Consider the following 16080-nt stretch of genomic DNA (forward strand, 5'->3'; position numbering starts at 1 on the left):
CACACACACACACACACACACACACAATTTTATTTATAAGTGTAATCTCACTTCCACACACTGAACACAGTTCCATATTTCAGGTCATGAAGGAGAATATGATAGTTTTTAATCTTTAAGGAGGCCACAGTTCATGAGGAAGTGAGATGGAAGACCAATAGGCCAATAGATTATGGGATTATGGTAAAGGATGTTCAAGTTTAGGACAGAATGCCATGGGAGGCTGAGCTTGTCATACTGTTTAGTAAGTGATGCTGGGAGAGGAAAGTGCATGAGAAGTAGGCATTGGTCATGTAGTTTCATATATGAAAGAGAGGCATGATGGATAGAGGCTCACAAACAAGAAAAGGCATTATGTTGGGGATGTAGAAGTAGTTTTGTTAGTACTGGCTGTATTATTACTTTTTAAAATAATAATATAACTTATTTTTTTACCATAATCATTAATGCTCAATACTTGTACATACTGGTGTACTTCACTGTGACATTTTACACACACACACACACACACACACACACACACACACACACACACACACACAGACACGTGTATATATACTGATATGATTGTACTTACCCTGCCAAATACCCTTCGTTTCTGTTTTTAGTGTATATTAATTATATATAATAGTGGGATTCACCCCTTGGTTGCCCTTTTTTACTCCATTACCTCCCCACCCTGATCCTTTTTCCCTTTTATAACAACCCCTCTTCTAGCTTCTTGTAATATTTCTTCTAGACTCCACATATGAGAGAAATCAAATGCTCCAAGTCTTGCTTATTTTGCTTCATATGATGAAATCCAGTCTGATCCTTTTTCCTGCAAGCAATCACTATGTTCTTTTTTATGACTGAAATTCACACACTCACACTTAAATATTATCTATCTTATCCCATCCCATCCCATCCCATCCCATCCCATCCCATCCCATCCCATCCCATCCCATCCCATCCCATCCCATCTCAACCCATCCCATCCCATCCCATCCTATCCTATCCATCCACCCATCCATCTATCATCTATCTGTCTGTCTATTTTATCATCTTCTATCCACCTTCTATCTCTCTATCTTCTATCATCTATCTATCTATCTATCTATCTATCTATCTATCTATCTATCTATCTATCTATCTATCTATCTATCTATCATCTATCTATCTATCTCTGATCTATCATCAATCATCTATTTATCATCTCTCTCTCTCTCTCTCTCTCTCTCTCTCTCTCTCCTATCTTCTATCTTTCATCATCATCACCATCTATATATCTATCATTCCTCCCCTCCCCCATTTCTTGTGGTGTATGGTAACTGTATTTCATTATGGTAACTGTATTTCAGCAGGTATATCATAACCAGCAACCTTAAGGAACTTGATACTTGACAAACCTTTTCACAGCTAATATCTCATTGTGTTTCACAGTAGTCCTGTGGAGTAGGTGTGTATAGTCTGGTTGTTACACTTTCAAGTTCATACTTGGGAAAGCCAAGACTTAGTAGATGTCCCTTCTGAGCCTAACCATGTCCCATTATTGACTCTTACTTCACACTAGTTTTCTATTACTGTACAACAGATTCACATAAATGCAGCAGCTTTAAAGCAGACACAAATGATCTCATCCTTTCTCTAAGTCACAAGTCTCTGTATGGCTTAGCTATGGTCTCTGCATCTATGTTTCCAGGCTGTCATCAAAAGGTTTTCTTTTTCTTTTAGCTGCATTCTCATCTGTAGACTCAAATGGAGAGAGAGGCAATTCTAAGTTTTGAGTTGTTGGTATAACTTATTTCCTTATATCTGTAGGATTCACAGAAGCTTATTCTTTTAATAATAGTAAGGACAAGAGGACCCTGGATCAAATCTCTAAGCAGGAAGACTACGAAAATTTATTATTATTATTATTAATAATAATAATAATAATAATAATAATTATGTGTCCATTCCAATCACAGTTTCCCTCCCTCCTTTCCTCCCAGTCCCTTTCCCCCACCCCTCTGGCCCTCATCTACTCACTTCTCCTTTTCTCATCAGAAAAGGGTAGGTCTCCCATGGATATCAACCAAACAAGGCATATCAAGTTGCAGCAAGACTGGCACCTCCCCACCTATTAAGGCAACCTGAACAAGGCAACCCAGCAGGAAGAAAAGGCTTCCAAAAGCTGGCAAAAAAAAGTCAGAGACAACCCTTGTTCCCACTGTTAGAAGTTCCCAAGAAGACTAAGCTACACAACTGTAACATATATGCAGAAGTTCTAGGTTAGTCCCATGCAGGCTCCCTGGTTGTTGGTTCAATCTCTGTGATCCCCTATGAGCCCAGGTTAGTTGATTCTGTGGGTTTTCTTGTGGTGTCCTTGATCCCTCTGACTCTTGCAATCCTTCCTCTCCCTCCTTTGAATGATTCCTGAGGTCCACCTAATGTTTAGCTGTGGGTCTTTACATCTGTTCCCTTCAGTTACTGGATGAAGCCTCTCTGATGATAATTGGGCTAGGCACCAATCTATGAGTATAGCAGAGTATCATTAGGAATCATTTCATTGACTTTTTTTTTTTTTTGCCAGTTGTATTTGGTTTTATTCTAGGTCTCTTGGCTATCTAGCTTCTGGGTCCTGACACTCCAGGTAATATCAAAGATGGGCTCTTTCTTGTGGCATGGGTCTCAAGCTGGATGAGTCATTGGTTGGCTACTCCCACAATTTCTGTGACACCTTTACCCCAGCATATCTTGCAGGCAGGACAACTTATAGGTCAAAGGTTATATGGCAGAGTTGGTATCCCAATCCCTCCACTGGAAGTCTTGCTTGGTTACAGGAGATGGCTAGTTCAGGCTCCATATTCCCCATTGTTAGGAGTCTTAGCTAGAGTCACCCACATAGATTCCCGGGAGTTTCCATTGCATTAAGTTTTGACCCATACTGAGTGCCCCTCCTCCCCAGTTCCAATTGTCTCTCCCAGTACTCTCTCCCTCCATCCTCCCTACACCTGATCCCTCCAGTTCCTGTCCTCCCACCCCCATCCACCTATAATGTCTACTCTATTTTTCCTTCCCAGGGAGAGTCATTTGTCATCCCTTGAGCCCAAGCAGGAGACTCTTATGTAATATAATCCAACTAAAGGAGGGGCACCTCAACCCTTTGCTTAGAATAGGCTCTGTCTGTGCTGTCCATGGGGTCCTTGGGGGCACCATACAGTCTAGTCATGCCTATTACTAGGTCCTTGCTATCCCCTTACCTGGTCTGTGACAAGCACCTGAGCTCCCTCCCAACAGTAGTTCAGATATACCCTCTTTAGAGACCTCCCTAACTATGTCCTCCTTCTTTTATAGGCAATGTCTTCCCATCTCCCATCTCCATTTCAGCAGCCACCATTAGCTGTGGAACTGTAATCACTGACTCACACGGTTTCCTTTCCCCCTCCCTCCTTGTTTTCCTTATTTTTATATCTTTAGTGCTTGATACATACTGAGTGACGAATAAGCATTTATGACCAAATTAATGAATTAAGTAATTTTTTTGCTTTAGGCCTCAAGACTATTTAGGAATTTGATATCAGTTCTAAGCTTTACTCTACCACACCAACACCTCACTAAATGCTCAAAAACCCAAATCAAAGCTTTTTTTTTTTTTTTTTTTTTTTTTTTTTTTTTTTTTTTGCATTGTAGATATTCACACTGGAATAATTGGATTTAAGAATTCAATGCCCCATAAGACATAATGGCAAAAGTTGTTAACACATACTGTTTTAATCATAATTTTTATTTTCCAAAGCACTTTCATAGCCAGTATTTCATCAATACACAATTGGGTTTGGTATTTGTGTAGACAGATTAAGTATTTGAAACTCAGGTAAATTAAATGCTTTGCTTACAAAGAGGGAAAACATCCCGAGGCTGTGATTCAACTTGTGGGTTTGGCTCTAGTCATTCATGAAATGTTTGCAGCATGGGAATTCTCTGTTGACCAACAGTGAGGATTCAGATGTAAATAGGTTTGCTGTCCTACACATAAAGGGTTCATAGTCAGTGATCAAAATAGTCAGAAAAGATTGTTAATATAAAGTAACTGCTAAGTGTGTTGGCAGAGTTATACATAGTAAACTTGGGAAATTTAGAGGAAAGATATAATATCCAGATGGGAAAGGAGTGTATAATTTGTAGTCTTAATTTTTAATTTGTAACAATCTACAATCACCTAGGGAGGAATATCAATAAGGGATTGACTAGATTATGTTGGCCTGTAGGGTGTGTCTCTGGTAGATTATCTTGATTTCATTAATTGAGATGGGGAAACCCAGCCCAATGTGGGTGGTATCATTCCATAGGCAGGGAATTCTGATGTTTGTGGGAGTGGAGAAGGCAAGCTGAACCCCACTGGCACACATTAATTCCTTGCTCTCTGCTCTTGACTGCAGAGATGTTGTGACCAGTTGACTTACCTGTAAGGATGGACTGTAACTTGGAATTGTGAGACAAATAAACATCATTTCCCTTAAGATGATTTTGTTAGGATATTTTATCATAGCATCAGGAAAGAAAACTAAGACAGAGTGTCTTCAAAGTAAGCCCATGACTTCACTAAGAGTTGGGAGACAATGGAAGCAACAGCACAGAAGCCTGTAGAAGACAATGCCAGCATCATGCACTCTGTGCAATGATGGACAGTGTTTATTTGGAGAAAATGACAGGTAGATACCCCCCCAAAAAGCCCTTTTCACTCTTTTACCCTTACTTCCTGAGCCTCATCTCCCATAAAAGCTACGCTTGCACCTTCATTCTGACATCTACCTTCTTCCTCCTCACCACCTCACTCCATTGGTTTTTCCTTTCCTCTTGTGTCTTTAGCTTGGCTTTCCCACTCTGCTTTTACTGGTCCTCTTTGGCCTCTCCTAGGCTGGCTTTGACATGCCACTTGTCCTTCCTCTGTTCTCCATCAGTACTGGTCTTAATAAAGCTTCCATGATTTCACAGTGCTGACACCTTGAATCCTTGAGAGATCCCATCTTCATTAACTCTCAGCATGTCATAAGCCCTTCATTCTCCCAGACTTGACTCACTCTCCTCACAGGATTCCTGATGCTGTATTCTCTGGTTATTATCTGTATTTCCCATTGCCCACCATGAGTCTTTTTGTTACATCTTTTCCTTTCTCCAAAGTCCAAAGCTTTGTCTTCTGCTATTTTATCTTCTCAGGAAGAGGAAGAGAGCATGGGCAAAAGCTAAGATATCCAGAAACTTTGTCATTTTTGATGACACACCACGAGAAGGGCTTACGTGACAAGATCTTTGTTAGTAGAGGGTGAGTACTCTCTGGATGGTAAAGACACTGGCAGAAATCAGGTCACAATGGCCTTTATGGGTTGTTGACAATAACTTGATCCTTCTGAAAAAAATCAGAATTCCTTAAAGATAACTTGAAAAGCAGTGACTAGAAATGGATTTCTGTGTTTTTGGACAATAACCTTGGTTTCTCTGAGGAGGCTGGACAGAGGAAGGCAAGATCACAAGGCAGAGCCAGGCTATATACACAAAAGGTAGAAATAACAATATTTGCAAATAGATGGAATGTTGAACCAGTCCATTTCAGTGGAGGGCTGGCTCAATTCATCCATTATTTGTTTAATTGAACAAAACACCTTTCTTATCTTTGTTAAGCTCAAGGTCAAGGAAGGGTTCAAGTCAAATGTCTGGCAGATACAAGTGGTGTAGACTGATCTAGATTACTTAGTGAAAAGAGCTGTAGAAGGTATCATTTTTTCTCATGCATCCAGGGAAGTGGCTCCAGACCATAGGGGCCAGATGACTGGTCACTATGCCACAGTGTGGGCTGCCCATGGCTAAGGGTAGGTTTGGTTTGAAAGTATATCCTGTGCCCTCCAGAAAGCCTCAGACCTCACCATAACTCAAGTGGTATTGAGACAATGTCTCATAGTAGCATCCCATGTAGGTAAAGAGGTAGACAATATGGACCAATAGTAGTAGTTCTTGGGTTCTAGAAAGATCATAAAACAGTCTGCCCAAACCCAGATGAGTAGTGGTTTGAGACTGTATGCTGGGTTTAATTAAAAATATCTAAGCTCACCACAACACCATAGGGTAGCCTACATTCTTTAATACATAGGACATCTCTTAGCATAATTGATGCTAATCTGATAGTAGGCACGTAGTATATACTGTATTTTAAGTGCTTTGTATATATTAGTTCATATATTTTATTTTCATACAAACAGGTTCTATTTTTCTCTTTATGTTTTAGATGAGAAACCCCAAGGCTTATGGAAACTTAAATAACTTGGTCAAGTGGGCAGGAATGGAGTTGTATTAGAATCCAAGAAAACAAGTTTTAGGTCCATTTTGGTCACTGCAACTTTCCTAGAAATGGAAGAATTCATTATATTCAAGAAACTCAATAGATATCAAGCAACTAATTGAAGACTCAGCTAGAAATTGCTGACAAGGTTAATGGATATAGCATGTGAAGGATTTGGAAGGTTCAAGGTAACCCCTTACCTCCTTGCTTCCTGATAAGAGCATTTGTGGTTCTATAATCTGAAGAAGCCTTAGGAGGAAGAATAAGTCTATGAGGCAGAGGAGAAACTTACTTTCCAATAGTTTGTTTTCAAGATGTCTGTAAACCACTTCTGTGATGTGGAAATGTTTAAGAAATTATTGAGTAAATAAAGAAAAATGAGGTACATTTTGTCCCTTCATGATGCTCAAAGAAGAATTAGAGTTATCATCACAGGTAAGTGGCACAGTAAAAATGGGAAGAAGGCAAGAGGAGAAAGGATGAGAACCAGTGGAACAAGCCTTTCATTTTACATAGCACTTTCCCATCTTATGACAAAGCTCTTTCATAGCACTGAAGAGGAAGTGAACTCATTGATGAGGCTGGGGAAGCTATTCTGGTCTTGACACTTAAGCAGTAGGGTGTCTGACATTGAATCTATTCTCATAGTAGTTTATTCACTATTGTTCTCCCAATTAAGTGATGTTTCATCTCTCTGCCATACCAGATTCTCTTACTTTTTGAACAGATACTCCTGTAATAACCCCATTTTTCCTTAATTAGCTTAAGTGCTCTTTACCTATCTCCTTAGCAATGCCATGTGATTTGAGGAGTTAGATGTCCTATTGATGTAGACAGAAGGGAGAACCAAGATATCTACAGAGACACAGAACCTTGCAATACTTCAGGCTACCCATGATGGGACATGCAGAGCTCCACATAGAATAATGAAGATCAATGATAAAAACTGGCTCTCAGAGAGGAATGTGAAGATTGTACTAGGAAACTTTATACTTCCCACAAGTTCTGACCACATTTTCTCCCATAAGCATGTTTTTATGATGGGGGGTTTTGAAAATGGAAGAGATCTTGAGCATGGCCAAAATGAAAATATTTTGATTAATTTGGACTCTTCCTGTGTGCCAATTTGAAGTGCCACTTTTCTGACTTGGTTGACCCTTTGTCCCTGAGATTAATGAAGAATCTCCCAAATTTCTACAAACCCATGAACATTTGTCTTACACTCCAAGGATATAGGAAGTGAAGATAACACTTCCACTCATATACATAGTTCCCCTTCAACACTATGCAGAGAGTTGTTACTAACACATTTTATTGAGCAAGAATGTAGACCATCAGATTGACAAGACTTCTTCAAGATATTAAAGTCAGAACTCATTGCATGTTCTTAGATTTCTGGATTCTGGGTGTAAATTTTGTTTTTCACCATGCCACAGTGTGCTGGGATCTTTCCATTTACAGAGTGCCCAGTTTCCTGAGTGTTCTTAGAAAAGTTACCTCAGTGGCCCACTTTGCTTAAGTAGGTCAAGTGTCTGACACTTTTATTATGGGGCTTGAAGGAAACAGGATTCCCTTGCCCACACAGCAATCTGTTTAAAACTCAGATGAACCTGCTGTGTGGGTGGGTCATAGTCATACTGCACAATGACCAGGAGACAAGTGAAGATTCATAGATTCCCATCTAGCCCTGTCATGGAGGAAAGAATGTAGAACAGTCAGGAGGTCCAGGATCCAGGCATGTGCCATGCTCATTTTAGCCACTTGTCCAATCCAGTCAATTTCTCTGGGCTTCATTGTCCTTGTGTGTCACTGAGGAAAGCCAACATGCTCATCCCTTGGGCAGGTAAAAGAATCTAGTCATCCTCCGGACTCTGTACAATTCAAAAGCAGAGCTGTAATTATCTTGGAGGCATTTGAACCTGAAACCTGGTGTATAATTGCTTCTCTCCACATGGGAAATATGATGAGGCATTTGCTCATTTCTTTTACTCCCTGGGGAATAGCAGTTATCTAGGGGCATCTGGTTTGGCTTTTAATCATGTGCAGGTGTTGTAAGAATCTGGCAGCTCTGAGTCTTTTTAGGTGCCCCTTCACAATCTCTGCATGTAGAGACAGAGATAAGATTATTTACACCCCATTCCATTATTCACAGCCTCTTGGAATGTAGCATTAAATAATTCAGAGACCATACAAGCTAGGGGATTGATGGGGAAGCCGATAGTTTTGCAAATACAGCATCAGCAGCTACAGAAAAGTAGTTCCAGTACAAGCACACAGGAGCACACCTGCTAGATATTAGGTATTCATCAGGACCCTGGAGAGGACCTTCCCTGGGATCTAACACCCAACAGGATGCCAGTTTTATTGTATATGAAATTTCCCAACTTCCTGTCACTTTTTGATCTAGAGAGTTCCCTGTGTGTAGGAGGAGTCACTTGTTTGTGCTAGAATTCTCCATAGCTTTTGTATAGGTCCTGGTCCATGCAAGGTGTTTGAGAATTTTTTTAATGCATTGTTGCCTTATATGGCCCAAGCTGGCCTTGAAGTCATTGCAGCTCAGGCTGGCCTTGAACCCACAGTCTCCCTAACTCAGAAGTGCAAGGTTTACAGGTGTGTGCTACCACTCCTGGTGAGTTTTCTTCTTTGAAATGCAGGTTTATGTGTTGTTTGTTGCTTCTAGTTTATTTCCAAGAGAAATGGATCAAGCAAAGTTAGAAGATTCTAGAGTAAGGCCAGAGCCCTAGATTGTCTACCTACTGGTCTAGTGACCTTATTGGCTCTGGAAACCCTAAAGGAAGAAGAGAGAATTGGGGAAATGGGATACAGTGAAGAAGCAGAAGGCTAGGAGGATGTCAAAGCGGAGAGAGCTACAGGTCAGGGGGACCAAACTGCAGTCATTTGAAGAAGAGACCCGTGGAGTGATCCTGGGTTTGCCCATGAGGAGGCTGTCTTACCTCTAGAATTTTAACTAGAGCCTTCTTTCTCAAACACCATTGCATGGCAGACACAGGCAGTGGCTTGGTGGACTTCTCCAACCCTAGCTGCCTGCGTCTCACTCTGCAGTTGGCTCCAAGGTGTCAGATGTTTCTGGCCTCACTTTCATGCTCTAGTTCCTCTTTCTGGTCTTCCTCTGGTTTGAGATGATGTCCAGGCTTGCCTAAGGCTCAGAGATCTCTGCTCCCCATCCATGCTTGACTGCAAAATTTCTCTGGTTCCAGTCCTATATGTAGTTCTGATGAGAGCCAAGGTTCCTTCTAGTCCCTTGGCCCCATGGAATTTCCCATGGCCAGATGGCTCCTTGCCTTCATGTTGACCATACTGATGTCCTTTCAAAGGGACAGATTGGTAGTTCATTATCTCATCTGAAATCCTTTAAGGAATCAAGAGTATAATTAATACTTTAAGGCTACAAATGACAGAGACCTAGTGTGTAGTAGAGACACAGATAAGGTATGATGGAACAGACTCTAAGATAAAGTGTGATGTAGCCAAGTCCCAGGGAAACTGTGATGGAGTGGAGTTGAAGATAAAGCCTGTCTGCAAACAGGGAATAAAGGCACAGCCCTGCTAGGACAGGCCTGCTGCTTCTTGGAGACAAAGGAGCTAGAGCATCTAGGTTGGGTAGAGAATGGGATAAAGGGGGCAGTGTGGAGATGCAAGCCCAGAGGAACAGGCTGAAAGGCAGGAGATAGGCCGTGCCTTTGGCAACAAATAGTTGGAGCTGTGTCATAGTATGGAAACAAGAACAGGAAGACCTCTGAGGCTGTGAGGCAACAGGATCTGTCCTGTGGATGCTCTGCAGCCTTGGTGGATAGTGAGGAGAAAACTAGAGAGGACATAGAACTGGATCAGAGCAGTTGAGACTGAGGGCATGGGTTGAGGGCTGCTCATAGCCAGCCAAAAAAGATGCTCTACCTGAAATGATCAAAGACAATCTGAGGGGAAGAAGAAGGGATCCAAGTGGCTGCTGTTGATGGCACAGACCTGCTGATGCACCTCACAGAGCAGTGCCTCCAGACAGGACCGAGAATCCTGGGCCAGCGAATGCTTGGGGAAGTCACCAAGAAACTGGGGACAGTTAAGACTTGTGTGTGCTTGTCATCCCAGTGTATGAGGGGTGGAAGCTGTGGGATTATAAGTTTCCGGCCAGTCTTGCATACACGACAAGTTCAGTGGCAGTCATAGCAACTCAGCAAGACTTATCTCAAAGTTAAAGACTGAAAGGGCTGGAGATGCAGCTCAGTGAGCAAACACTTGTGTAATGTGAAAACAGTAAACCAAGCCAACAGCCAAGGAGTATAATGGCTCATGCATGTGAACCCAGAACTTGGGAGGCTGAGACAGGAGGATTACTGCAAGTTCAAGTTTAGTCCTGGACTAAACAGCGAGTTCTAGGTCATCCTGGGCTGCAATGTGTATACATTTAAAAAAAAAAAAAGAAGGAAAAAACCTGGGGTCTCAGGCATCACATGTGCGGCAAGGAGGCTAATCTCACTTTTGAGGGTTCAAAGCTTTAAGCTCACACCAGATTTCAAACGTTTGACCTAGACTCTCTCTCTGCTCTTCAGAATGATGCTGCTGAGATTGTATTGTTCTGCCCCCTTTTGCTGATGAGGAACTGGAGCATCAGAGAGGTTAACTAATTTCACCAAGGTCCCATGGACGAATGACCAGAGGTGGGGTTTTAGTCCAAGTCTTTCTGACCAGGATGACTGCCAACTTTCTGTTGTGCTCACACAAAGGGAACCGAGAGTGGTTTTTGTCTTCAGCACTTGGTGGCTATGTGTCATCACGAACTCTCTTTCCCTCCAGCACCCAGCTTCTGAACAACAGCGATCACGAGGGCCCCGAGAGCATCAATCACTTCCACCCGGGTGGCTATCCATGGCTTGTAATTTACTTGTTTTGTCAAATTCTGTTCTTTACAACAATAATTAACACAGGACAAATAGCCTCACTGGGCTGAAAAGTGAAAATGAAATTGGCTAGACAGGTTCAGCGCCACATAGCTGTGACGAGAACTAGATCCTTCTGCCTTTTAATTCAAGCCTGGGAGGGTCTCATCCTGGCTCTCATGCGTGATCAGGTTTACTACACATGCCATGCGACTGATTGGAAGAGAAAAGGTTGCCTTGGTAACTGTTTACTTCCCCATCACTGCTTCAAGTTCAGGCCTTACGGTGTGCTGCCATCAGCATGCATTGACTGCAGACGACAGGAATGAGCACAAATCCAACACGTGCAATACTTAGAGCACACCCCATCTCATTTAATTCTATAAAGGAAGTAAACCTGGAAGGTAGGTCTTGCCATTGTATCCATTTTAGGGGCAAGGAATAGTGAGTGAGTGAATCCAGTAAATGTGATGCTTGGCCCTTTCTTAATCTTAGACCCTTTAGAAGTTTCATCCTGAGCATATTCTCAGCTGTTAGATGCAGACCCACTGTCAGCAAGTTGGAAAATTTCTCTCCTGGCTTAAGAATTATGAGTCCTCTGTACAAACACTAAGGAAATGGATTGTAATGATGGATTTTTCATATTTTCGTTCCTGAAAGATTATAGGTTTAATGAGGCAGAGACTAAGCTTGTGTTGTTGACCATGAATTCTATGTGTCTGGCACATTTTAGATGATCAAGAAATACAAGAGGAATGAATAAATCCGGCTTTATAGCTGTGGGACTTCCAGTCCCAAGATGTTAATAAAATGTGGAGTCAGGATTCAAATTTACTATCCTTCTAGAGGTGGCCCAGTCCCTACTCTTGAAAAGATATGGGGACTGCACATAGTGGTGTTTGGCAAAGAGACAGGGAGAGGAAAACATTGAGGATAAAGAAAGAGTCCCAAGAGACTAGGATTTCACTACTGACAGATCTGCCATCTGAGTAAGGAAGAGGGTCACAGGGACTGGTGCCCTGTGATGCCTGCTTTCCTAAACTGCTCTCTGCATGGATTGATGTTGTATGATATTTTGTTTGTGTTCTGACAGATAAAGCTTGCCTGGAGATCAGAGGGTGGAGCTAGCCACTGGTTAACCATAGAGGCCATGCAGTGGTGGCACACATCCTTAATCCCAGCACTTGAGAGGGTCATGCCTTTGATCCCAGCACTAGAGGGATGGAGACAGGATCTGTGGGCCTTATTGAGTCTGAGGATTTGTAGAAACAGGACACCCATTTGGTCTGAGATTTCATAGAGGTAAGAAGTCTCTAGTTGTCTGGCTGCTCTGCTTCTCTGATCTTTCAGCTTTCGCCCTTGATATCTGACTCTGGGTTTTTATTGCTAAAACTAATTAGGATCACGCTTCAGACTGAGGCTCCATAAGATCATTAGGAAGCTGTTAATTTTAGATCACACAGTAAGTGCAGAAACCCTGGGGATGGAGAGCCCAGACTGAACTCGGACCCTGGCTCATGCTCTTTGGGCCCCTATCAGCTAGCCATTGGCTCTTTGAGTGAGTTTCTTTACTCCAGCCTCCTCTGGCTCTGGTTTACCCTCTGCTCTTGTGTTTTTCAGGAAGGCATAGAATGTACCTCAGCAGTTATTTATCAGGCATGCTCACTCAGGACAGTTAGACTTATAACTTTGGCCTGAGGTTTCCTGCCAGTCTCCTGGAGTTTCAGTTATAGTCCTAGCAAGTTTGGCTTTGTTCTGTGGGTGATATGGGCATGGGGTGGGCAGTAGTTTTTAAAGCCCATCTATCCATGTGTGGTGTTCAGCTCTGTCCTTGCCTTCTTTGTGATCTGGAGAAGTAATGAATAGCCATCTGCTATTGCCTTATACTTCTGGTCTGCAAGATGGGGCTAGGGAAGGAGTCTCCTGCAGAGGTCACACCGAAACAGTAAATGAAGAGCAGCACATGGGCCTGGAACCCTGGCGCATGACAAGTGCAAAGTACAAGTTCTGAGCAAATGGGCTTCAGACTGGTTTGGATCCAACGAGGTAATGATGACAGAGTCACTTGATCAAAGGAGCTACATGTCACTCTGTGCACTATGAGAGCCAGTGGTCAACTGCACACACAGGATTCTCACACTACATAATATATCACTTGTTTTCTTCGCTCATAATCACAGCCAACTCCCTGTCACACTTCTGTGTTCCTTAGTGTCACCCCTGGCATGCAACCTGCTGTTGGGTTGTTCTGTGCTTTACAGCACTTGGTGCAGACCTCTAGATTCAAAGGTTAATTGTTCTTTAACAGTCTGGGTTGTGTTGACTTCTTCAACTCTTAGGCTCTGAGCTCAGAAGACTTTGAACTCTTGGGGGTTTCTCATTCACTATATTAGCCCAGAGGATGGCACATAGACTCTGGCATCCATGTTGCCTTGAATTGAAGAGCCCATGATTCACAGTAGACAAGAAGCAATTTATAAAATTTGAAAAAAATTGCCTATCATTTGCAGTCCTCGGTACAGAAATATAACAGGAGATTTAAATTGCTTGCTTGCTTCGATTTAAAAAAAATACTTTTAATAATGGAAAAATCTACCAATGGATTGTGTGGATGTATGTCAGGTTTTTTCCTCCAAGAATTTGTTTTCTGCCTCATTAATGAAACTCTCCCACACACTGATAGAACCTTTTCCTCCCGTCTGCTGGGGAAGACAGTGAAGAATTGACTTGTGTTTTATTTTTTCATGAACTTAGAATAGGTAATTGCTGAAAACTGAATTTTAGGCCAGTGATAATCCAATTAGGGTCTTGGGCATAATTGTTCCTGTGTAACCTGATGCCTTTTCTTCTTCATAGTTCTGACTTTTGAAGCTGGTTCTCTTGGCAACAACCTATCACTTTCTATGGGAGAAAGGAACACAGCCATTTGGTTGGGGGTGGGGGGGATATCTTTACTCAGCAGATAAGAAAAAGGAAACAAAAAGTAGACAGGAAATCATGTGCATGTGAAGTAGTGATTACATCCTTTATGGACACACTAATACATCAGTGTCTGGAACATAAGTGTCCTATATCTTCTTCCAGGTTCAGCGTCTGTGCTCTAGGTACTTGATGGCATGATGAGAGATGAAGCAGTGAATATGTGCCTTGAGCTTTGGTCAAACCATACTACTAGAGTGAGGGGCATGGGTGAGATGAAATTGTAATTTTCCTTTTCCATTCTTCTCCAGAGACTGAAGATATCCTTACACCACCAGAAAACCCAGATCTAGACAACAACGTATCTGGCCTCTACTACTACTCCATTCACCTTACCAAACCTCTAAGTTCTCAGCAGAGTGGAATGTAGGTGAGAAGGAAGGCACACTTGTGATACAGAGGTGCCTAGTCGATATGAGTGACAGCCCGTGTGTGTCACATGCTTGTGGGTCTAGTACTGAGACTTGGTTGTGTGCACCGCAGGATTTGCTCAGTATTCTCCAGCAGTTCGGTGAGCAATGTTATCCCTATGCACAATTGTACAGTTGAGATTCAGGGTCAATAAACGCTGTTTATAAGTCCATATGACTAAGAAATAGAGCTCTCCACGACTTCAACCTGTAGAATTTTGTGTTATTCATTCTCACTCTTATGTCATTTCTTTTACTGAATTCTTAACTCAGAATTGAGCCCTGGTTTCCCTTCTACAAAATGAAAGGCTTAAACAGATGAACTTAGGCCTCCTCACTTCTTAGATTTCATGATCTAATTACAAAAGTAAAATAAGAATTAATATTAAAATATAAGCTTAAACATTGTCTTTTTTTTCTGCTTCAAGGGTATCAGATAGTTGGATGTGATGGTACACACCTGTATTCCTAACAACTGGAAGACTGAGGTAGGAGAGATCTGAGTTTTGAGGCCGCTGGGTTATGTGGTGGAACCATATCTCAACAGATAGCAACAAACCAGTCAATTAAAATAATTAGTGTAACTACAAGCAAAGTAAATTTTGATACAGTTTATTCATTTGTTCTCTTGGAAAGTTCATTTGTGTAGGACAAACATTTGACCCTGATGAAGATCCTCTTCCTTTTCTATGGTCCCACTTTAGATTTAGAAAATAGTTCTGACAAATTATTATTGATGAGGCTAAGCCCAGGGTTAGTGGAACAAAAGACCAACTCCGTGTATAAGCACTCAGCCTGCAGGAGACAAAGAGGTGGTGATCTAAAGAGAATTCCAGCACATCCTCTGATTTTCAAAATTAGTCATGAGGTCTGCTCTTTTCTCTTTTTCCTGGGCAGATTATTACAGGGGTAGCAATGAATAGTCCTCAGTAACTTCCTTTTTCTTCTTTTCCCTTTGTTTTGGTGGTGAAAAAAATTGTAGTGTTTAGCACGGGCGGTTTAGATATCCCAATTTGGGGGGCTACCCTCTGAAACACCATAGTTAGGGGTCAATCCAATGTACTCCTTTTCAGCATGCCAGACCAGATCAAGGTTGACCTTGTCCAGTCAAGGTCATACAGTTTCAGAACAGCTTATCTGATCTGGCACTTACAGGTCTTATGGTCCATGATGAACAGAAGCCGGATGCTTTCTTTGATCTTCCTCATGGCCAGTTCCATTGTAAGGGAATTTGATTGACTAGTGGTCAAGGTTGTTCCTCCTACCAGTTTCCTCCTTAGAAAACTCTGTGCTGTCTTACGAACCTCGGTCACTCGCTTTGCTGGAGTGTGGGTGGCACAGCAGTTTGCTTTTCTTCCAAGGGTACCTCTCAGTGCTGCTTACATTAAGTTTTAGTATCCTCTTCTATTTTAGGAGGGATTTGGTGTTTCTTCTTCACTTTTAACATCTTTGTGAAAATGCTCTTGTCTTAAAAAAAAACCAGCTTTTTTTCTTTATT

At 41.9% G+C, this 16080-nt stretch overlaps 1 long non-coding RNA gene across 2 annotated transcripts; it reads left to right on the plus strand.

Annotated features, from left to right (window-relative positions):
- The first annotated feature begins 3990 nt into the window (after positions 1-3990).
- Positions 3991-15071, plus strand: LOC143269749 (uncharacterized). 2 transcript variants are annotated; one of them, XR_013046416.1, is made up of 4 exons: positions 3991-4676; positions 5182-5287; positions 14424-14542; positions 15011-15071. It is a non-coding gene; the product is annotated as an uncharacterized LOC143269749 (long non-coding RNA). The 2 variants fall into 2 exon arrangements; XR_013046415.1 differs by lacking the exon at positions 15011-15071 and having other exon boundaries at positions 3999-4676; positions 14424-14818.
- Positions 15072-16080: the final 1009 nt, after the last annotated feature.

The sequence above is a fragment of the Peromyscus maniculatus genome, chromosome 20 (assembly GCF_049852395.1).
Source record: "Peromyscus maniculatus bairdii isolate BWxNUB_F1_BW_parent chromosome 20, HU_Pman_BW_mat_3.1, whole genome shotgun sequence".
Classification (NCBI taxonomy): domain Eukaryota; kingdom Metazoa; phylum Chordata; class Mammalia; order Rodentia; family Cricetidae; genus Peromyscus; species Peromyscus maniculatus.